Source organism: Dermochelys coriacea, chromosome 22, assembly GCF_009764565.3.
Source record: "Dermochelys coriacea isolate rDerCor1 chromosome 22, rDerCor1.pri.v4, whole genome shotgun sequence".
Classification (NCBI taxonomy): domain Eukaryota; kingdom Metazoa; phylum Chordata; order Testudines; family Dermochelyidae; genus Dermochelys; species Dermochelys coriacea.
This window is the reverse complement of record NC_050089.1, coordinates 5,053,679-5,077,048: the sequence shown is the minus strand read 5'-3', so window position 1 is coordinate 5,077,048 and position 23,370 is coordinate 5,053,679. Positions and strand designations below refer to the sequence as shown.

General features: G+C 46.1%; 1 long non-coding RNA gene across 2 annotated transcripts; it reads left to right on the top strand.

The window, feature by feature from the left end:
* The first annotated feature begins 2,670 nt into the window (after nt 1-2,670).
* Nucleotides 2,671-21,347, top strand: LOC122457216. 2 transcript variants are annotated; one of them, XR_006276656.1, is made up of 3 exons: nt 2,671-2,756; nt 2,863-2,966; nt 20,916-21,347. It is a non-coding gene; the product is annotated as an uncharacterized LOC122457216 (long non-coding RNA). The 2 variants fall into 2 exon arrangements; XR_006276655.1 differs by having other exon boundaries at nt 2,671-2,786.
* The last annotated feature ends 2,023 nt before the right edge of the window (nt 21,348-23,370 follow it).

Below are 23,370 nucleotides of genomic sequence, written 5' to 3'. Positions count from 1 at the left end.
ATGATGACAGTATTTCCCTACTCCACAGGGGTGAATATGTTAAAGATTGTGAGATGTGTGTGGATGGGGGGCATATAAGTACCTTAGGTAGATACCCATGTAACAATAGCACTACAGACTTAAGGACATCAGGTGTCCATTGAAATTCAGGAGCTTGGTATATTAGTAAGTTAAAGGTAACTTGCCTCTGGGAGCAGGTATGTTCGTTGCACACTGGTAATGCGGATGCTGTCGTGCTTCGGTGGAACGTTCCATCTCAGCTAAAAGATTTAACCTGCAGGCTTCGTAAAGCCTTTCTTTTTTTAACAGGTTTTTTTTTTGGTTGTTTTTGTTTTACTGGTCTCACCAGATGTTATAAACATCTGGTGACGGCATGTTTGTTTTTTAAGCTCTTCTGTGTTGTGTTAGCAGCATGGCAGTGGAGTCACATCTTTTACCACAGTATCCATATGTTCCAGGGTCTTTTCTGTTAGTCAGCTAGTGCCAAGTGCAACCCTGCTTGTTGGCAGCTAACAGCAGAGTACAAACCCACTGGCTTTCTTCCCATGTTGGTAAACCTAGGCAACCCCCAAAGTACGGCAGTGTGGTCCAATCCATAGGACAGTAGATTGTGGCACAGGTTTGGCTTTGACCCTACTCTCATTTGCAACCCTGGGCGAGTCAGTTTCTCTCTCTGTTAAATACCTGCCTGCCATTACAAAGCACTTCGAGATCCTCAGATGGAAAGTGCTGCTCCATCTTAGTGCTAGGTATAGATGGGAATAGTGCTGGTTGAAAATTTTCAGTTGAAAAAGAGTTTTGATGGAAAACTGGGGTTTTGACTAAATGGACAACTTCACACAAAGTGTCTGCTTTCCTCAAAACCTTTCAGTATTGCACCAGAAACCCAGAGTCCCCAAATCCCAATATGTTGAGGGTCTTGCAGCTTTTTGACAACATTTTTTTTCTTCCAATTGTTGGCAGTTTTTAACCAAAAAGTTTTGGATTTTAGCCAAAAATGTTCAAGGTTTTTTTCCCCAATGAAAAGTCTAAATTATCAGTGGAAAATACTCCATTATTCGCCAGCTGTATATGTGAGCATCACCAATCTGCTTGAAAAGAAAACCTTCAGCAGTCTGTCAGATCCCCAGATATTCTACTGAGTTGCAAGGCCGGTGGTGAGCCAGGAGTGGAATGACTCCCCAGGACAATCTTCACAACTCTTCTTTTAGTGAGGAAGCAATGTTGCCTAGACCAGGGGCTAGGAGACAGGGCAACAAAGTTTTATTCCCAGGCCCACTGCTGACTCACTGTGTGACTATGGGTGAGTCTGTGCCTCAGTTTCCCCCACTTGTTAAGTGGGAATAACATATCCCCTACCTTACTGGGGCATTGTGCAGAAGCAGACTAACTGAAAAACTATGTGATGTAGAAAATAATATTCAGAAATATGGAAATAATTGACTTGATCCTCAGCTGGTGTGCCAATATACACGAGCTCAGCATCTGGCTCGATATTTGCAAAGGACTCGAGAGCCTAGGATAAATTATACTCTGTTATTGTATGAGAGAATAAATGATAATAAATGTAGTCTATAATGGCAACTTGACCTCACCTCTGTCAGTCCAAACTGGCAAACGGCTCCATCTTACATGTGGTCAGAAATATTTCCAGGAACATGAAGATCAGTCTGTTTCAAATGGTATCTTTCTTCATATGTGAATCAAACCTGTTTGGGGAGACCAGAAGGACCGTGAAGGAAACAGATGCCATTCTATTGAAATGAAGTTATTGAGCTGAAAACCTACCTGCAGCACTGAGAATGGAACGGTCCATTGGATTGATGTTCCATTGCAACAGACATCTCCAGATAATCAGATAACTCAGCTAGTTATCCACAGGATTTCATAATATACTACATCTCCCTACTCTTAGTATGGGTGCACCCAATTCTGACCCAATAGGATTCACCATTTATCTGCACTAAGTCACAAAGAGAGGAGGGTCAGGCATTGGTACGAGAATGGGGAAATTTGGTTTCTATACCTATCTCAGCAAATCCCCTGCAGGTCTGAGTCAGGTATGTCCACTTATCATGGGATGAACATCACTTCTCTATGGCTGCAGGGGAGGTAGGCTAGTCAAGCGATTACAGAAGTGGGTGGAGAGTCATGACTCCTGGGTCTTATTCTAGAACTGGCAGAAATGTCATTTGACCCCTCCGTGTCTCAGTTTCCTCATCCATAAAATGGGGATAGAGAGTTCATAAACAAATTGAGATCCACAGAGGGAAAGAAGCTTCTGAATGCAAGGTAGCATTACAACTGCTATGCTGCACTGATCACAAGCTGTCTTGCTCCCAGCTGGGACTCAGTTAACAAGATATCTTGGAACTCACCTGCTACTGTGGCTAAGCCTTTAAAGGGTTAAGGGGGAGATCTGGAATGATCAAGCGTTTAAGCTGCAGTTACAAATTGCCATGCCCCAGGTGGTACTCCCACTGACTCAGCTCCTTATGGAGTGGATGGGCTCTTTTAGTCCCTATCGGAAGATCAGGGATGTAACAACACTTAGAGGAATTATGAAGGGCTTGTTCTTCCTAAGTGGGGCAGGCAAAGAGCCAGCAGGGGGTCAGATGGATATCAGCCTGGTAGGGTAATTGTACTCTTGTACCTTCCTCCAGGAGAGGAAGAGAATTAACTAGTTAGAAGAACATCAACAACTGCCCTTTGAAGGTTTCTCTGAAGCACTCTGAGCTGGGAGCCACACTGGAAAGGTCATGAGAAGAATGAATACATTTCAGAAGGTCTCTAGCCCTTTTTGTTTCAGCTGGGTCACAAATGCTTGACCACTCACCTTTTTCGTGGTATTTTCATTCCTAGGTCTGATCCAATCCAGAGGTGCACAGACACACATTAACCAAGCTTCTTTGGACGGCAATAAAACTGCACATTTGGCTCCATTTGGGATTTCAGAGATGATTCAGGTAGGTTCTCATTTTATCTGAACTGTTTCTCTGATCCTTCAAATTAAGCCCTCTCATAGCACCTTGCAGTTGAGGATCCATGAATATGAACAAAGACAATCCTCACAACCATTCTGCGAGGTAGGTCACTGATTTCCCACAGGGGAAAGTGAGGTAAAAAGAGGGCATGTGGTGTACCCAATCACACAGCGGGTCCGTGGCAGAGCCAGGGATGTGTGAGCATCCAACCATGCCATCTGTTAACGTAACAGGGTGGCTTGCCGAGGGTGGTGGTAGGGGTGTTGGAGAGTCTGGGGCTAAGCCCCCTGACAACAGAACAAGCCGCACTTGAGGGGAATCAGGCACATTCCTCGTCAAGAGCAGAAGGGGGCTGCGGTACTGGGAATAAGAGCCAGGCTTACGATAAAGCCTAGCCGGGATAAGGCTAGAGAGAGAGCCACACAGAAAGCTCTGAGAGTAAGGAAAGTTCTTTGGACAGGGAGGCCGGGGAGAGACCCCGATTAAGCAGCAGTGAGACAGAGACCCAAAGGAGAGCTTAAGAGGCTGGATAGGAAATGGCCTAGGCAAAACTCCAGCACAGGTACCTAGCTGGGGCAGAACCCAGAGTATAGGGGGGACTGGGTTTCCCTACTGACCCCAAGCCCCCCGCCAAGGGTTATCAAGCCTTGGGGGAAGGGGGTTTACAGGCTGAGAAGGAGCCCCCCAGAGGAGGAAAGATTTTGTTTGTGGTTTTGGGACTTTTAGTTTGGATAATGGTGACCCTGGGAGGGGTGGAGTTAAGACGGTGACCCGGCTGGAGGGGTGACATGGTCAAGAAGCCACGAGTGGGGTGGGGCTGGGCCGTGAGGCCGCAGAAGGGAGCTTGAGGAAATGGGGTGGGGAGGGAGGCAGCGGGGCCTGAGGGCGAAGGGGAGGAGTGCGGGAAGGCAGCAGTGGCCCAGGGCGCCATTTTCCCTAAGGCTGGCCCTGTGCTGAGTCAGGGGAAGAGCAATCGGGGCAGGGGACGCTAGCCCAGTGAGGGAGCTGCTATGCATGGCAGGCTACGAGGAGACGCCTTGCGCCGAGTGGGTTCGGTTACAAATGGTATGTTTCAATTAAGCCAGGTGATGCTCATAAGAAATTGAACCCAGCAACTCCCCCTCCCCTGCACTCCTCTTCAGTCAGAGGGAGACCATGGGCAATCTCTGCAATGCATGGTGGCACTGACGTCCAGAGGTCCAATTTCAAGCGATCCAGGCTTTGAATGTGTATAAACTTTTGTCTCTGGGGTTAGACCTCTGGATGCAGCCAGAAGTGGAGGCAGGCCAGGCACTTCTCGAACATGCACAAACAGCAGCTCAATTCCGCTCCTAGCCCCTCTTACCAAACCACATGCCCAACCCCAAACAAAAATCTTGAGACAGGCCCCCAAAAAACCACAAGAGTAGCTTAATATCATGAGGTTTTAAAATAGACAATGAATGCTGAATTAAATTGGCTCATGGATTTAAGCAAATTGTGAATGAATTTTAAATATATAATAAATTAATAGCCCTCTGGTAAGCCATTAGGGATCACGTTTTCAAACTTTGTTCTGCAACCGTGAGGGCTAGAAATGTACTATATTTTTAAATAAAAGCTGAGATGCTCTTGTAATCGCTTGACTCCAGCTGCTCGAACTTCACAAAAAAAATCCCAGATACTATGAAACACATGATAAAATTGTGGGAGTTGGCAATTCTCCTTAGCCACACCTCTTTTTGCCGAACCACATCCCTTTCTCTGTTCCAGGTGGAGTCAAAAAAGCTGCTGTTTAACTCTAGGGGGTTTGGTTCACAAGTGGGTTCACGATTAACCGAATTCTGCAATGTAGCTCATGTAGACCCTAAGCAAATCGGTCTCTGCGTGTTCTTAGCTCAACAAACTGTAGCCTCCAGTTATACTTCCTTCTCCCTTCCTCACTACACCCATAAACAAGACTACTCTATAGTGAGGTGGAGGTGTTCAGTGGCACCTCCAGTTTTTCAGGGTGGACTGGAGCTAGCTGGAATGGGGGAAAAAGAAAGATGGGTTCACAAACATTAAGATCCTCCACCCAAGTTTAGATTTACCAGTTGCTGGTTAAGTGGAACAGTAATGTTCTGAAACACTTCCACCTTGTGGCAGTTCAGAAACATAACATTATTTAATTTAAGACAATTCCAGTCAACTTCTATTTTTTAAAATTATTATTATTATTATTTGCAATATGCTCCAAAGTGGAAGAAACTTTGCTAAACAGAGATCGATCAGGCATATTTTCTTATTTCTGGGCATTAGACTGTGGGAAAGTAGAGGGGATACCATGTTCTGAATAATAAGTGTTGTCAGTCTTAACTCTTAATGTCTGTCCTGCACTGGGAAATGTGTGCCATCTCTAGTTACAAAGTTCCATTCTGGATTTCGAACAATCTCCCACTCCATCACATTTTGCCCCTTAAAGTTTTGCTACTTAGCCTATCACTGTGATATCTGAGCTGGGATTTTGGTTCAACCACTTATAGAAACAGGGAGCAACTCTGAAATTCAGAGGCATATTTAAGTTTGGATCTCTGAAGTTGGGGAGTGTTCAGATTTAGGGCTTGGCTGGGGTTCCATCTCCAATAGCCAGCAGCGCTGCATGGGGAGTACAGATACAAACACGAACTAGCCTGCCTTAAACCTACTTACATCCATTTTATTAATGCCCAAAATGGAGTCTGCTGAACCCAATCACAACACTGTGAACTGTGGTCAACTTTGGGTTCCTTAAGCCAAAGGTGCAGAGTTAAGGATTGGTGCAAATAAGCACATAGATGAATCCACGCCCCTTCACCAGGGTCCCTGGGTATTCAGTACTAGTTTGACAGTCTTGCATGAAGAGTGCTATAGAAATGCAAAATATTGTCTTCTCAGTGCATCCATTTACCAGACTGATTCCCTTCCCCACTCTGGTGCTTTGACATCCATGTTCCCAGGAGGCAAAGTTGACTCATAAAACACAGGCACTGTCCTCTCTACCCAGGTGCTTATATGGACCCCATCCTGTAGTATCTGAGTCCTTTTAAAATGTATCAGGGACCTGGAGCCCTTTAATAGAACAGGAAATGTCAAATATTATATGAATATAAATAACTCGGTAAAAGTTGGCTACAAGGGACATCTGGTTTCACACAGTTCTACACGCTGCTGTAGTGTTAGGAGAACGATGCTGTCAAGACATCCTATCTCTGTGTAGGACGAGAAGGGACTCTGAGAACTGTGGTTCCAAAAAGGGCTTCCTCTTCCATCCTCAGCTACTAGCTCCTGGGGATCTTCAGAGGAAAGCTTGGCCCAAAGGGGGTGTGTCAGAAAGCTGAACGTAGATCCCTATGCTCCAACTGTCACTGCTCCACACCACCACCTGCAGCTCTCTGCCCAGGAGAGCTTCCAGGCTCACAGGGAAGGTATCCAGTAGGGGATTTGTAGGTGCTTTTTGGGCTGAGTCTTGTTTGTTTGGTTCTAGGCTGCCGCAAGTGGCGGCACTACTTCCTGCCTTTCAACTGTGGTGTGAGCCACAGGGGCTGCCTTTTATTTTTCCAGGTGGGTGCTCCACCCCTGCTCTGCCCCAAGGCCACACCCCCATTCTGCCCCTTCTCTGAGGCCCCACCCTCGCCCTACCTCTTCCTGTCCCCCACTCCGCCCCCTCCCCCAAAACCCCCTGCTTGCTGCTCTCCGCCCTCCCCCAAGCACCTCCTGGCAGCCTCCAAACAGTTGATCGGTGCCCCCCCCCCGAACCGCTGTGGCTGGTGGATGCTGAGCAGCCACTATTTTTTTTTCATGATTGCTTGAGCCCAGGAGCACCCATGGAGTCGGCATCTATGGCTTGAGCTCTCAGACCTCGTTTGCCCAATGGCCTGGGGAAAAGATGGAAACTGCAAAAACTCCATGTCCACCCCCTGCCATCTGGAAGATTCCAACAGAGTCAGAGAGTATTGCGGTGGCCTGACCTGGAGGTGACCAAGGTAAGTAAAAATGTGGCAAGATCCACCAGGTCACAGCCTCCAGGCTAGTCAGCGATCAAAGGCACTTTGGGCCTTTACTGTCCCTGGGCAATCCAGGAGCGGGGACGACTCCAAGGCTAGTGGCGTGGGTGGGCATATGACCCCAATCTATGCGGGAGTCAGACTTGTCATCAGCTCCTCCAAATGCTTCCTTCTGCCTACCAACATTGACTGTGTCCTGTCTGGGTTGAGCGTCAGCCAGCTGGCATTCAGCCAAGACCCTATCTCAGCCAGACGCTGGGAAAGCAAAGAGCCTTGGAGTAAGCAGAAGAGATGCAGACTTAAGAACATAAGAGCAGCCAGACTGGGGCAAACCAATGGTTCATCTAGCTCAGTACCCTGTCTTCTGACAGTGGCCAGTGCCACATACTTTAGAGGGAATGAACAGAACAGGGCAGTTATTGAGCTATCCGTCCCTTTGGTCCAGTCCCAGCATCTGGCCGTCAGAGGCTTAGGGACACCCAGAGCATGGGGTTGTGTTCCTGACATCTTGGCAATAGCCCTTGTTGGACCTATCCTGCATGAACTTATCTAATTATTTTTTTGAACCCAGTTATACTTTTGGCCTTTCCAAACATCCCCGGCAATGAGTTCCACGATTGACTGTGTGTTGTGTGAACAAGTACATCCTTATGTTGTATGAAACCTGCTGCCTATTAATTTCATTGGGTGACCCCTGATTCTTGTGTAATGTGAAGGGGTAAATAATAGTTTCCTATTCACTTTCTCTACACCATTCACGATTTTATGGATCTCTATTCTATTCCCCCCCCTTAGTTGTCTCTTTTCCAAGCTGCACAAGTCAGTCTTTTTCATCTCTCCTCAGATAGGAGCTGTTCCATACCCCTAGTCATTTTTGTTGCCCTTTTCTGTACCTTGTCCAATTCTAATATCTTTTTTGAGATGGGGTGACCAGAACTGTATGCAGTATTCAAGGTGTGGGAGTAGCATGGATTTATGTTGTGGCATTGATATTTTTGGTCTTATTATTTTTCCCTTTCCTAATGGTTCCTAACATTCTGTTCACTCAATGTGCAGCCATAGTCCAAAAAGCTAAAGTTCTTATCTCTAGTCAAGTGATCATCCCCCTCCTTGAGTTTCACATTGTCCTTTCCACCTCTGCTTGCCTTGGACTCTCACCTTTCCAGAGCCAATAGAAACAAGAGGTGAGAACCCGAAATACATTGGTTTGTTATTCCCCCACCTCCCTGACATGCCTTTGATTTGATTCCCCCTCATCTTCCCCAGCATGATGAGTAAACTGACTCTGGTAGCAAAGTCAGAGGCAAAGGAGCTGTTTGGGATCAACCAGTGACTGCTAACAATCTTGGGGCAAGCTGCTTAGAGGGAGTGTCTTGTGAAATATCCTGAGTTGCTTATGGAAGTACAACCAGTTGATAAGGAATGTGTTGGCTTGTTGTGCTGTTTACACTTTCCCTGTAGCTTTTTTTTCATTTTTCCTCTAGTTGGAGAGACACTCTGAGTGTTTCTTTACATAGAAATGGTCCTGACCTGTAATCCTGGCTCTCAATATCCTCGATTTTAGAAATAGGGCTCAGTATTTTAACAAAAAGAAAAGGAGTACTTGTGGCACCTTAGAGACTAACAAATTTATTAGAGCATAAGCTTTCATGAGTGAGCTGTAGCTCTAATAAATTTGTTAGTCTCTAAGGTGCCACAAGTACTCCTTTTCTTTTTGCGAATACAGACTAACACGGCTGCTACTCTGAAACCTGTCAGTATTTTAACAGTGAGAGTGATTAACCATTAGAACAGATTTCCAGGGGTTTGCTGGATTCTCCATCTCTTGATGGCTTCAGATCCAGTCAGAAAAGTCTGGCCTTTCTGGAAGACATACTTGAGTAAAACACAGGCTGTTGGACTCAATACAGGAGTAAGTGGATGAAATGCTACGATCTGTGATGTGCAGGAGGCGAGACTAGATGATCTAAACCATTCCTTCTGGCCTTAAAATCTTTATTTCTATGAATGGTTCCACAGCTCAGTTTGAACTATGTGTGAGATGCATCTCATGTATTTTGTGTTTTTGCTCATCTTAAAACAAAGTCTACCTGGGGTGTGAATCAGGCATCGAGAGAGATTGCAATGATGCTGGTTTGTGGGTGTTTTCTTGGGTACCTGGAACTATGACATTTCCAGCTGAACTCATTCTCTGCTAGAACTGGTCTGTGAAGAAGGGTCGGACAGGATCAACAGGAGAGCTCTAGGGGAAACTTGGTGCATACTGCAGGAAGCAATGCTGTGATCCAGCATGTTGTGCTCTTACCTGTCGAGTTAGGGTCTGCTGGAGGGCTTGTCTCTTAGATGAACAGAGAACCAGGGCCTTGATCTTTTTGTGGTCATTGAAGATTCCATGGTGTTTTCTGCAGGGGCCTGCCAGGTATTAACTGCATGTTGTGTCCAAATTCCAACTCGGGTAAGTACATTCTGCCTCTAAACTCCACCTGTGGTTTCAAATAGGGATATAATACTCACTCCTGCACTAAGCTGTTGTGTAAAGACTTCTGCAGCATTGAACAGCTGAGGCCTGGCTCACCTGGGGCAAGCATTTATACCAGTGCTAGCATTGTGAGTCAGAAGGACAAAGTTTCAGAGTAGCAACTGCGTTAGTCTGTATTCACAAAAAGTAAAGGAGTACTTGTGGCACCTTAGAGACTAACAAATTTATTTGAGCATAAGCTTTCGTGAGCTACAGCTCACTTTATCAGATGCATTTGGTGTGTGTGGGGGGGGAAAGGACAAAGGAGAACGAGGTGTCTGGTTTATTTCAGAAGTGGCTGCCTTTCGGTGATGGACAAAATGACTATGCTATATACCCAATATAGGATCAGTTGTCAGTGATGAGTGTTGGGATGCATTGGGAGGAAAGGTGCTACATACAGGATATTTAGCATGAGCACTAAGAACTGAGTTCAGCCCTGGCACAAGCGAGTGCAACTACCTTCAGTGTCAGGGCTGGCTTGAATTTGTCTGTGTGCTGATTCTGAGCAAATAAGGAGTGGTCAGTAACTTGGGCACAGTTGCTCTAGAGAGCTAAGGTTAGGTGTCCCTTTGAGAAGTGTTCAGATTTGCTGCCTTCAGAGGTAAATAATCTTGGGAGGGGGAGACAGGAAAGCCTTGTGTGTCTAAGACATGAGCACCGATGCATGTCAGATTTGACTTCTCTTGAGCTCTGTGTCTCGCCGAGAAAGAGACCCCCCCCAAATCTGGGGTGTTATTTTCTCCCTCTGAGGAGAAATGGGAGACTATAGGAATATAGTAAACGAAGGCCTCATCAATCAAAGAGCCAGGCTTGACACACAGGTTCGAAGTTCAGGAGTGAGCTAGTGTAAGCTAGACTTCTACAGGCCCACCTACAGGTGGGCAAGGGACCATAAGCTGGCATCACTTACACACCTGTACGTTATAGGAAGGGGGTGGCCTGGTTTGCCTCACACATCCCAATGCCTCTCTGTTAGCGGCTTTTCCTGCCTCATTCCTCTCTCTGGGCCCCTTGAAGGATGAGTGGCACAGGCAGAAGTGCATGCTCCCTCGCCCTGCTGAACTGGAGAGATTATCTCTGTGGTAAGAGGGGAGTTCAGTCTCTATGGCCCCGTCAGACCTTTGCTAAAGCGGCCAGCCTGGGGGTGCAGCATGAGATGCCTGCTAGGAAATGGACTGAGAACTCACCACATTCATCTCACCAGGCCCACAGAGGGTCGTGTCGTTTGCTCGGAGGCAGATTCAAGGCAGCGGCCTCGAGGTGAAAAGGGCCACATCTCGTTATTCGCCTTCTAAGCCACCTGCGTTAGGTGCCCAGGTGTCTGCAGTCATCTCGCTAGAAAGTTCCACTGGCTCAAGTCTAACTCCCCACCCCTGCCCCCAAATCATTATAGATGCAGGACAGGACAGTGCAGATTTCCTAGTCCCGTGAGCCGTCTTGCCAAAGTCAGTGAATTCGAGACATTTCATTCCCCTCTCTTCTTTCCTGTCCTTGGGAGACGGCTGTAGAAAACAGGCCAGAAAATCAGTTTCCTCAGACAGGGGGACAAAAACTCACAATGAAAAGAATTCTCCGAGTCAACTGTATGTTTTAAAAAAAAGCCAGTGAGGTGTCTGGCTTCTAGATCAAATAACGTCAAGAAATACAGAGCAGGGCAATGCAGTGTAGCTAAAACACTGTAGCATATACATATATGTACATGACATGCTCCAATGTGAAAGCCCCTCTTTAAAATGAGGCAGAGTTCTGTGGCACCTTATATGAAGTGGGTATTCACTCACGAAAGCTCATGCTCCAATACGTCTGTTAGTTTATAAGGTGCCACAGGACTCTTTGCCGCTTTTACAGATCCAGACTAACACGGCTACCCCCCTGAATCTTTAAAATGAAGCAACCTTCAAACCACTCAAGGGGAGGATACTGAAAAGAAAGGGGTGAAGATAATAGGAGACCCTTTCTTCAGCTAGAAGTCTGTCTGCACCTGTCAGATCTCGTGATCTGTAACGAAGAGGAGGGAATATTTTTACTACACTTCGGTGAGAATCACTCAACTTTAGCTGAGCTCTCTTGAGCTCTAATTTCGCTCTTTTCCCCACAGCCAAGTGGTTGCAGTTGGAGAGACTGGACAGCAGGGGTCTCCCTATGATGCAGCACAGCGCACAGGGAATTGAAGCAAACAGCCTCCTTGCAGAAACTCGCAAGTCAACCAGATCAGTTAATAGAAAAGCAAAATTTCGTGTGTGTGTGCGTGCATATATGCTTCGTGCTACAGACACAGAAACACAAGGGGAGTAACTCTGAGTGCATGCAGGTGTTCAGCTGTGACAGCTGCTCGCCCATCAATGCAAAATGCTAATGCTGTGGTTTTTTTATCAATCCACTCCAACATTGCTTTATAAATTTATCCAGTAGTGAGCGGTATCTTCCAATATAATGGTCCAGTTGAGGGTTTAGAAATGCTCTTAAAAGGAATCTGGTTCGTCAAATCTGGCTCAAAATTTCAGTTTGTGTGTGTGTGTGTGTGTGTGTATATGTATATATATATATTTTTTTTTTCAAAAAAAAAAAAAGAAAGCTTCTGGGAAACCTAACACGTATAGACATGTTTCTATGATTTGCATTCATTTTTAATTCCAGTAAAAACATTAAAAACCCCAAACAAACCCTAACATTCTCCCACAATGTTTGCAGTCCAAAGGCTCTAGCCTTGTGCTAATGCATGAGAACCTGAGAGTGAAATGGATTCGAAACTGACTCTAAAGGGAAGTGAAACTGATTAGAATATTTTCTTTCATTGATCAAGCGGAGAGAAAATTAAAAAAAAAATCTAACATAAACAAAGTAAATTAGCTTTTAAGAATTCTTTCAATTCTAATCATCTGGGGTGGCCAACCTGGGGCTCCGGAGCCACATGAGGCTCTTCAGAAGTTAATACGCGGCTTCTTGTATAGACACCGACTCTGGGGCTGGAGCTACAGGCGCCAACTTTCCAATGTACCGGGGGTGCTCACTGCTTAACCCCTGGCTCTGCAACAGGCCCTGCCCCCACTCCATCCCTTCCCGCCCCCTCCTTTGAGCCTGCCATGCCCTCGCTCCTCCGCCTCCCCGCCCCCAGACCCTCCTGCACGCCACGAAACAGCTGATCGGGAGGTGCGGGGAGGAAGGGAGAGGCACTGACTGGCAGTGCTGCTGGTGGGTGGGAGGTGCTGGGAGCAGGGGGTGGGAACTGATGGGGGGGCTGCTGACGTATTACTGTGGCTCTTTGGCAATGTACATTGGTAAATTCTGGCTCCTTCTCAGGCTCAGGTTGGCCACTCCTGATCTAAGATATTATTTGTAACACAGGTGAGGATTTTAATTTAGTACTTTGAATTTGACATTGTACTTTTAACTCAGTTAAAATAAGAAAGTAAATAAAAAATATCCACATGGTCGAAAAAGTGCATTTCTTGGTTGACTGGAATATGCTAGAAGTGTATTAATCTGGTTGAAGGAGGAAGTTTGCTCTTGTGGCCTAGTGGATAATGACTGTGACTCAGGAGACCTGGGTGTTGTTCTCAATTCTGCCATTAACCTGCTGGGTGACCTAGGAAAAGTCACTTCACTTTTCTATACCTTGGTTTCCCCATCTGTGAAATGGGAATAATGGAATTTGCCTCCTTTATAAAGTACTTTGTGATCAACCCATGAAAACCTGTATCACTGTTGTGGGAGGGCACTGCCCCCTGGAACACAGGAGATCAGGGTTGATTTCCCAGCTCTGTCATGAATGTCCCATGCAATCTTTGTCAAGTCACTGAATCTCTCTGTGCAATAGGGATAATACTAATTTCTTGTCTCTCAGGAGTGGGCTGAGGTTTAACATACTGGAGGTGTGTTCAGCTGTTATATCAGTGGGGATGTCATGGGTCAGTGGCCAGGGTGTTAGCCTGGATTCTGGGAGACCTAGCTTCAAATTCTTGCTCCACCAGAGTCTATCTAGGCAAGTTACTGAGCCTCTCTCTGGGCCACAGTTTCCCATCTTTTTTTTTTTTTTTTTAAATGGGATACTAATACTTCCTTACCTCACATGTGTCTCGGGAGGATAAACACCTTAACATTGGGAGGTGGTCAGATTCCACGGTGACTGGGGGCTATGCCAATACCTTAAATAGATAGGTGGGGGATGGCTTTCCTCCCTCCTCCATGGCAATGCTAAAGTAAAAATCCTCTTTCCTTTTAGAATATCTCTCTACCCTTGGTCTTTTTGATTTTAAGCTCTTTGCAGCAGGGGCTGTCATTTACTACGTTTGTTTAGGCTCAGATCCTCCAAAGGTTGTTAGGCCCCTAACTCTCATTGGGATCAATGGGAGTTGGGCACCTGAATGCCTTTGAGGACCTGGGTCAGGGTGAGGCCTAGCTCTCTAGGCACTGCTGCACTATAAATAATATAGAACAAGAATTCCAGTTTGCATCAATAACAGGCAGAGTCCTGAGAGGCACTTTCCCAGCACCTTCCTATCTGAACAGCTGGAGAGGAGTGAGCTACTTTGGGTCAAGAAAGGAGTGATCTGATCCTTTGCAGAGTAGACTCACTGACCAGTGAAACAATGTGCTGGGTTAGAGAATGGTCGCCCTTCACTTTCAGGGAGAGATGGGCCTTCTTTCCCCATCATTAAGTGACTGTTTCCCTATCTGCGGGAGCCTCCAATCACGTTCTTAAGGGCTCAAGTGGTTTCCTTTTCCACTAATCCGTAGCACTGTGATTTTTTTTCTGTTTCCAGCAGTGAAAATAGGGATTCCCCCAACTGCCCTGAGTCACCACTTGCTCCTCACTTAACACACCTTGGAAGTAGATTCCGACTGGCTGACGTGACTCCAGTCCATAGGCAATTGCTCAACTGGAGCCACATTGCCAACACTCGGGGGTCTGCAGTGTTCCTGGAGCAGCCCACGCTGGAAAGCTAATCTGGAAAACAGGCCAGTTTTTCTCTGCCAGATCTGGATTCATAGCCAGGGCTTCTTGTGAACAGAGGACAAGGCCCATTGCCTCTGCTGCAGTTTTTGTTATCACAGCACAGGCTGATTAAACCTCTTCTGCTGGCTCCCAGCCTGGCCATTGAACCCTTCACCTCAGCTGCAGCATGCCATGCCACTTGATCTGACAGGGCATTGTGGCATAAAGCCACCTTTAGGGGGCACCGTTGAGCTTTATTAGCAGCCAGCGTCCCTAGAAGGAACGAGATGTGAAAAGAAACCACTGCCGGCTTCTAACAATGAAATTCAAACTAGAGAAGAAATCCCTCCTGTTTGTAGCAAAACGTCTCTTGAAAACACAGAGGCTTCACTGCAGGAGATGGAGCTTTCTGGGAAATCGCTGCTTGCCACAACTGTGAAGAAAAAAAAAAAGCTTTAAAGGTGAACTACAAAGGTTTGGCATTTTTGAAAACACAAAAACAACTTCTAGACTACCAGGTCAGGAGCAGACTATAGCTGTTGACTTAAACATAACAAAGAATTACCCAACAGCTCTATTCTTTCCTCAGTGCAGAGGTCTGATCTGCAGCCAGGCTAAAGTGGATTGATGCACAGTGGCCTTGATTCAGTAAGGTACTTAAGCACGTGCTTAACATTAAGCAGGGGAATTTCCATACTAAAAGGCAGTGTGCTCCAATGGACAGGGTGTTCAAGTAGAATTGGATTTTACTGTTGGATCTGCCAGTGTCTTGCTATATGACAGTGGGCAAGCCAGTTTCCCTCCGGGTACATCTATTTCACCTCCCCACCTCCCGCATTATCTACCCCCACAGGTAGCTATACCGCTATATCAGCAAACCCTCCTCACGGAGACACAGCTTATGCCAGCAAAAGAGTGTTTGTGCCGGTATAGCATACGTCAGTTCCCTGAACACAATAAGCTATACCAGCAAATGGATTTTTTTTTTTTTTGGTGCTAGTTTAACTGTGCGTACACTAGGGCTTTTGCTGGCGCAGCATTGTTGGTTAGGGGTGTGACTCTTTCTCTACTCTCCTAACTGCCATTGCTATGCCAGCAAAGAATTTAAGTGTAGATCAGGGCTTTGTTGGTTTTGTCTATTTAGATTATAAACTCTTCTGGACAGACACTGTCTCTCACTAAGCATCTGTACAGGGCTCGGCACAGTGGGGGTCTGATTTTGGTTGAGGCCTCAGATTAGATATGTGCTCCAGAGTCCAGGCCAAAGCTCCAGAATTTGCTTCACCTGCCAGAACTCATGACATTACAAACCGCGAAAGAGGAACGAACATTCTCTGTGCTGTTTGAGCTGACCACCTACATAAATCTCTCCTTCAGTTTCCAATGGACACAGCAGACTTCCTCAATTTCCATCCCAAACTCTAGGGCTGGGCATTGATAAACCCTGCTGATACATTCTACTCCAGAGGTGGCTGCATTTCCTTGGTACAGTGACCACTTCAGGGAGTGAATCATGGTAAACTGAACTGAGGGACTGGGAACTAGGAATTCCTGAGTTCTAAATCTGGATCTGATACAGCCTCTGTCGGGCGCTTGTCAAGTCACTTTCCCTTTGTGTGTCTGTGTTCCCCAGCTATAAAATGGGTATAATAATACTTCCTTTCTTCACAAGATTCTTAGAGCTGGGCGAACAGTGGATTTTTGTTTGGTTCATTGGCAATGTTGAAAAGTAAAAAAGAAATCATTTGGGGTCACCAAAACTGAAAATTTTGAATCAAAAAGTCAAAGTTTTGGCAGAAAATTGTTGCCCAGCTCTTTTGTTCAACATTTCTAAGTCTGGTTGATAGCCACAATAATAAGGGATAAATCCTGAGCTCTCTTACTCTGCTTTAACTCACTGCTTCCTTGGCGATACTCTTGACTTAAGCTAATGGAGTTTTGAGCCAGCAAAGACTGAGTAAATATGAAATTAAGGACTCAAATGTTTGGCACCTGGTTATTAAATTGGTTATAATTTCTAGACTGTGCTACAAAGCTGGTGAAAAGTGCTATATTAATTACCATACAATAAAACAATAGCTATAATAATTCACCTCTAATGGGGAAATAAGAACTCAGAGCCTCGGTACAGTGAGTGAAGAAGCTAGAGCATCTTTCAATTACTTTAAAGGACAAAATAACCCACATGTGTTTCACAGACATCCCATTGATAGTTGTGTCTTAACCGATTTTTCCAGTCATCTACACACTTTGCTCTTTTCCTTCAAGAGTCTATTTCTCATTGTCTCGTGTATTTTGTATAAGTCATTTTGGGTCCTATCCTGCATGGAGAGGGTATGGAAGTGTTGCCTAATTTACGAGTGCTGGAAAGGGTGAGTAGCAAATATGGGGGCTGGAATTTTCAAATGTGGCTTGTGATTTTGGGTGCTTAATTTGGGATACTGTAGAAGGTGAGTCTACACAGTGAGTGGCAGCCCACAAGTCTAGCTTGGCAGGCTGGTGGGGCTCCTGATACAGCACTAAAAATAGAGGTGTAGACCTAGTGGCTGGGGCTGGGGCTTGGGCTTTGAAGCTGAGGGATGACTGCAACATCTACACAGCTATTTTCAGCCTGCTCAGTCAAGGGCAGCTGGGGTGAGTCTGTCTACGCAGGCTGGGAGGTCGTTCCCCACTGCAGTGTAGACATATTCTTAAAAGAGTCTCCGGTCGGGCCCCCTGAAATCACTATGGTAACGTTTGAGTATATAAACCAAAGTACTCCATGCTCTGGGGCAAAATCTTGACATGCACATCAGTGGCCCTGCCCCAGGTGATCTAGTGTCTTAGTCAGTTCTTGGCTTCAGCAATGAGACTCAAAGAGGCCAGTAGTGTCATGGGTGGTTGTGGGTTTAAGATTTCTGTCCAGTGGGGCCTGAACCTAGATCACCAGCTCATTTCACACTGGTCACCAAACAGCCTCCCATAGCTACCCTGCTGGGCTGGATTCAAAGTGCTGCCTGAAAGATGAATGGCTTCATCTCCCATTCTTACACACCTGCATCTTCCAGTCCCCCCAGGTTGTTCTTGTGCTTGTTTCACTGGTTTGGAAATGTCTCAAGGCTGCTGCTGGATCTCACTCACGTTACAAAGTGAAGACTCGGCATCCAGGCTGGGAGCAGCAGGAGAAATTCGGATTCCGATTTATGGTCTGCTCTTGCCTGTAGTTTCACAGAGCCAGAGCCGCAACAGTTGCCACCCTGTAGGGATGGCCGCAGGGCTCTTCTGGGCCAGCTGGCATGGACACCCCGATGGCATGTGGTGACAATACAAGATTCAGCTGTGAATGTTTGAGAGGTGCCCACAGAACTCACAAGGTTTGGGTATCAGACCAGTTAGGATGAGCTGAGATTCCATCCCCCACCCACCCTAAACGTTGGCCCTGCTCTACCAGGGCAAACTAGAGTGCTGAGTGGCCTCATCATGAATAGGAGAGCTAAGGCAATCAGGGAAGACAAAGGAGCCCGGAGGGTTGGCAGGAGCTGGGCTGTGAGAATGGGGGGGGGGTCTGCTTAAAATAGAGGGGGGGGGGTCTGCTTAAAATAAACACAATCCACACATGAGTGTTATTGCAGCCATGCCGGTGCTGCATCCCCTGGAGAGAAGCATTGGCAGCCAACAAAAATGCTCTTAACAACAATTAATGACATCTAATTACTCTTTCCTTTGTCTTTTATTTAGCAACTGGGCTCAGCCCAGGAAACCCTGGCTTCCACTCCTCGAGTGTTTTGACTCTGGAATTATAAACTCACTGATTTCTTGGACAAACACAATAATTAGGAGCCTGTGTTTCCCCCATCCCTCTCCCCCCAAATGGACCGGGCTAATTTTATTTGATAGCAAATCTAATGCTGGTGAGAGAAGCTGGAGTGGCAGCCTTGGGAATCAGGGGCCTCTCTTGCCCCAGGTAATAGGCACACATCAGCCAGGAGCAGAGCAAGTTTTCCCCCATACACTGTCCCCCGCTAAGGAGATGTTCCCCATGGGAAGACACTAGATCAGCTACTCAGTCCTTGGTCTCTCTGCTGAGATGGCCAATAAGTTGGCTGGTTATGTATCTCTGATACCTACCATATTGGGATCTATTTGGTAATTAGTGCCAATGGGTATAATGTTTACAATGAGCCGGATACAAGAGAATGGCCACAGACCCATTTCAAATGGTGCCACCTTACAGATGTTGTTTCTGTCCTGAGTCCTGTTACCAATGTTCTGAGCTGTCCAGTTCAGTGCATATCAGTGATGAGTGACTGTTACTGTTGTGTCTCTCAACTTCTGCATCCTCCCAACCTACTAACACAAGCAGAGATTCACGTTAACAAATGAAAATGCCACATTAAGATGAAGAAGTTACCAAGGGCCTGTCAAACGAACCTTTGAGTCACATCAACTCTCTAATGCAAGGTCAGTAGGACCAGGGGGAGAGAGATTAGCCTCCCATGAAAACCAACAAAGTTAGTGCTTGCAGTGAGGTGCATAAAGTGTGTCTGTCAGGTTGTAAATCAGGACTTGTAGGGCAGTTTGTAAGAGCAGCTATTTCTGCTTGTCCTGCAGGATACAATAAATAACCCTGTCTCAATGCTGGGATGGCATAATGTTTGTGTCTTTCAGTCACGGCACAGCAGTATCCCCACCATGCCGGAAATAAAGAGAGGACTTGCTAGAAAACAAAAACTGTGAATTTTAGGAAGTGTGGTGGAGCCAGAATACTTAGGTTTAAGCAGAATAGGTGCTATCTGAACGGAAAGGGCACTGAAGGGCTGACTGCAAAATTACCTGCTGATGAGGAGAGAGGAGTGTAATTAGTGGATAGAAGAGGGGATGGATGTATGGAGTATGGGGCGGGGCGGGGGAGGGGAGACGTATACAGAAGCCATGAAAGAGGCAGGAAGAAGCTAAAATAAGCAGTTGGGTGGAAAAGGGAAAGAATATTAAACAGATAACATAAAGGTTAGAGAGGAAAATCTCAGGAAATGAGCCGAAAGCAGCTTGAATGTCATGAGAAGGTGAATCTACTGTGATCCGAACCTCAAGACTAATACAGGACACATGGGCAAAATAAATATATACGGGACCCATTAGCAACTAGGAAGGCAGAAAGTGATGTTCACATACTGTACCTTGGTGATGAGGATCATATAAAGCCTAGTCATATGAGCCTAGTTAGACTGATCATCCAATCCAGACAGTGGTTTTGTCCTCAGATTCAACCATCTTTGAAACATGCAAACTTATTTCTCAGGATGCGTTTTAAAAATCAGCTGTAGTGTCAGGGCTGTTGCTTGTACCATTTAGACTTACCAGGAGCTTACTGGAAGTAGCTCGCAAACATTTTGTAATAGACACCCTTGCCCCAAACAGCACCAGATTTACCCCTTACATGCCCTTAGGCACAGCATCTTCAGTGTCCCCTCCCCCGCCTACAGCTGACCTTCACGCTTTCCATAAAAAATGAAACTTTTAACCCACTTTTAACTTTTAGGGCCCAGACCCAGAACCCCGGCACCCCAGGCACGTGGCCTGCTGTGCCTAATGGAAATCAGGCCCCGGGCCTAAAGCCATCTGTTGCGCTAGCAGTTATCACAATGGCTGTGCTTTCATTTTAGGAGCCAGGTCAAAAATTGAATCTACAGACAGTTTGCAGTTCTTCACACTGTCACCTAGCATGCTGTTGGCGTTACATAATCTCCCAAACTTTGCCTCTCTTGTCCCTCCTCTGTGCTGACTCTGTTCATCTAACACTTGGCTACTTTCTGTTCCTTCCCCTCAGCCTGACCCTGCTAGCGAGAGAGCCTTCTCCTCTGCAGCTTCTGACACCTGGAATAGCCTCCCTGAAACTCTCCAAGTCATTTCAAAACATCTTTTCTCCTTGGCCAGGCTGGTCCCTTTCTTTCTCCCTTTTGCTTTAAACACTAGATCTAGAGCATATAATCCTGTAAAGTATTTGGAGACAGCAGGTCAAGAATTGATGCTAGATCTGGTCAGAAAAAAACAAGGGGAAAAATTATGGCATTTCTCCCCATTATTAATAATAATTTTGAAAAAAATGAGATCCGTTTTATAATTGGTTGACATCAAAGTGGACATATTGCTGATCCCCCTCCCCCAAAAGTTCAAAATTTAACCCAAATTAAAAAAACAAAAATCAGATCAGCTCTACCAGTTTGGGATGGTTCTTATTTTAGAGGCACCAGTTTGTCCATTTGCAGGAACAGATCCAGTGTGGTGATAAGCCCTTTCTCCCAGCAGACATAGTGCTGAACTGAAATCCCAGATCCAAATGCTTGTAGGCTTTGGGCCATCAGAATCTGGAGCAAGCTCTGAGACTAAGCCCCCAGATCCCATTCCATCACATTTGCTTGGTGTGGGTTGTGAATTACCTCAGTAAAATTCAGCGTTGAACACCACATAATTCCTTTTTTATTCTATGTCAGGCTAGCGACTCACAATAATTACCCCAATACTGGGGTTCTACTCAGCATGGTTCTCCCCTGCCCCAGGGCTTGGCTTCCACCCCCTGCCATTGATTTCAAAATAACTCATTGGGTGCTGCAAGAAGAGGCAGAAAAATGATGGCCCCAGCAAAGGTTCTGTGGACACAGCAGCTGGAGAAAAAGGAAGAGAAGAGGAACTTGGTGATAAAGCTGCCCCCACCCCACCCCACCAGCAGGCCTGCCTTGCAGCTGATAAGAGCCCTTACTAGTTGTAATGAGAGCTCTGTCTGCCTGTTTCCTTACAAAGTCATGACTCAGGGATAATGTTCACATCCTCAGAACAGCAAGGGAGCTAAAAATACAGCCAGGAAAATGAGAATGAGAGCGAGCATGAATGAGTGTGTGAGCAAGAAATGCACTAGGGAGAAGAGAGAGGAAGCATGAATGAAAACATGAGAGAGGGAGCATGGATATAATTTTCCAAAATTTTCAGGCACTAAACTTTTGCCTGCAAATGATACCCTTGCAAATACATAATTGGGCAAGCACAAATCATAGGCATATAGGACTAGAAAGGGCCTTGTGGGTCGAGTTCATCCTCTGCTATTGCAGATAACTCTGCTGTATAAATTCTTCCGTGTTCATTTGATTCTCTGTTGTGTATGTGCAAATATCCATGGTGCAGGCATGACCGGTTTTGTGGTTGTGTACCTATTAGAATCTGGCCCCAGATAATTGTGGGTCTGGCAGGATCTGCTCCCTTTGAGCTAGGCAGAGTCACTGACCCCACCTAGTCTGCAGTAAATGATGAACCACAGAGGGGAGGGAAATGACAACACACACGTATGTGCTTACAAATGTGCACCCCCCCACCCCCCCCCCACACCAAGCCAGCATGCATACTTGCATACAGATAGCATACATGCTCATACACACATGCATGCATGCATGCACAATTGGACCCACTGAGCCACATGTTATACATCCCCTTCTGGGGCCAAGCCACAAATGATGTGAAATTTTTACAGTGCATTCCTACAGAAGCTGGTTTTTTAGCTCAAGTTGTTGCAATTCAAGTTTATTTTTCTAGAGGGTCCTAGTTCAATCCCCATGGTTGGCCGAGACGGTAGCCATCACACCTGCAGAGCAGCCTTGGGAAAACACACCAAGCGCAATTGTTGTTCCTCAATCATTCTTTATTCATTCTTCTCAAAAACAATGTAAATGTTTGTTATTGCCTTTCCCCTCTGTAAGCCCCAGGCACCTGCACAGATCTCAAAAACACACACACACACGAATACATTCCCTGACAGACAAAAGACTTCACCACACTAGGACACCTCCCGATATAGCCTGTTCCTATCACTAAAGGATACTTAAAGACTCACCATATAATTATTATTCATTATTTGATTGGAGTAGAGCCTAGGATTCCAAGTTATGGCCAGGCCCCCGTTGTGCTAGGGACTGTACAAACACAGAATAAAAAGACAGTCCCTATCCGAAAGCACTTACCACCTATGTGACCTCTCAACTGACCACTTTGGATCCCACCCACTCCCTGCATAGCCAGAGAGGGGCCTTGCAGCGTGTCTTGTGGCTCGTCAGTCCCAAGGGGGAAGTGAGTTGCTGAATTGGGGTATAGGAATTGACTCTTAATGCTTGGGCATTGACTCCGAGACCTGCCCTTCTCTCTCCATGTGGCACTGTGGCAGTACCCCGCTGGATCTCCTCTGGTTTATTAAGAAGTGGGTGCAGACAGGGCATTTGCTGAGGGGTAGTTTGTCCCCCCACCCTGGTCTCAGAGGATCAGTTCAAAGGGTGCACAGTACTTGAACTGCTTACAAGGAAGCAGGGGCTGTGATTAGAGCAGCCCTTAAAGCTGTATCTCTGGGGCTATTTCTTTCCTGGCTCCCGTTGGGAGGACAGTGGCCCAGAAGGTTCCCAGGGCGTATTGAGGACTGTGTTGGATTTTCAAGCTATAACTTTAGAAGTTTCAGAGTAGCAGCCGTGTTGGTCTGTATTCGCAAAAAGAAAAGGAGTACTTGTGGCACCTTAGCGACTAACAAATTTATTAGAGCATAAGCTTTTGTGAGCTACAGCTCACTTCATCGGATGCATTTGGTGGAAAAAAACTTTAGAAGTGTATGTGTGGGGGGAAAAGGCAGGGAGGTGTTCCTGGCCCTGCTTGCAGGCTAGGGGGCTCTGTAGGGAAGTGTGCAATCTGGGACTTCAAGCGTCTATCTGCAAAGAGACCAATTAGAGTACAGTAGGGTGAGTTGTACCTCCCTCTCTTAGGGTGCAGCCTGCTTTGTTTCTCTCTGTGTGTTGTTGTTCTGAATTCTAAGAAATAAGCAGTGTTACATTGCAGCCTTCCAGCCACAGTCTGGATGTTTTCATCAAACTTCTCTGGGTGGATGCTGTGAACATAACGGTTGCCATGTCGGCTGTGTGC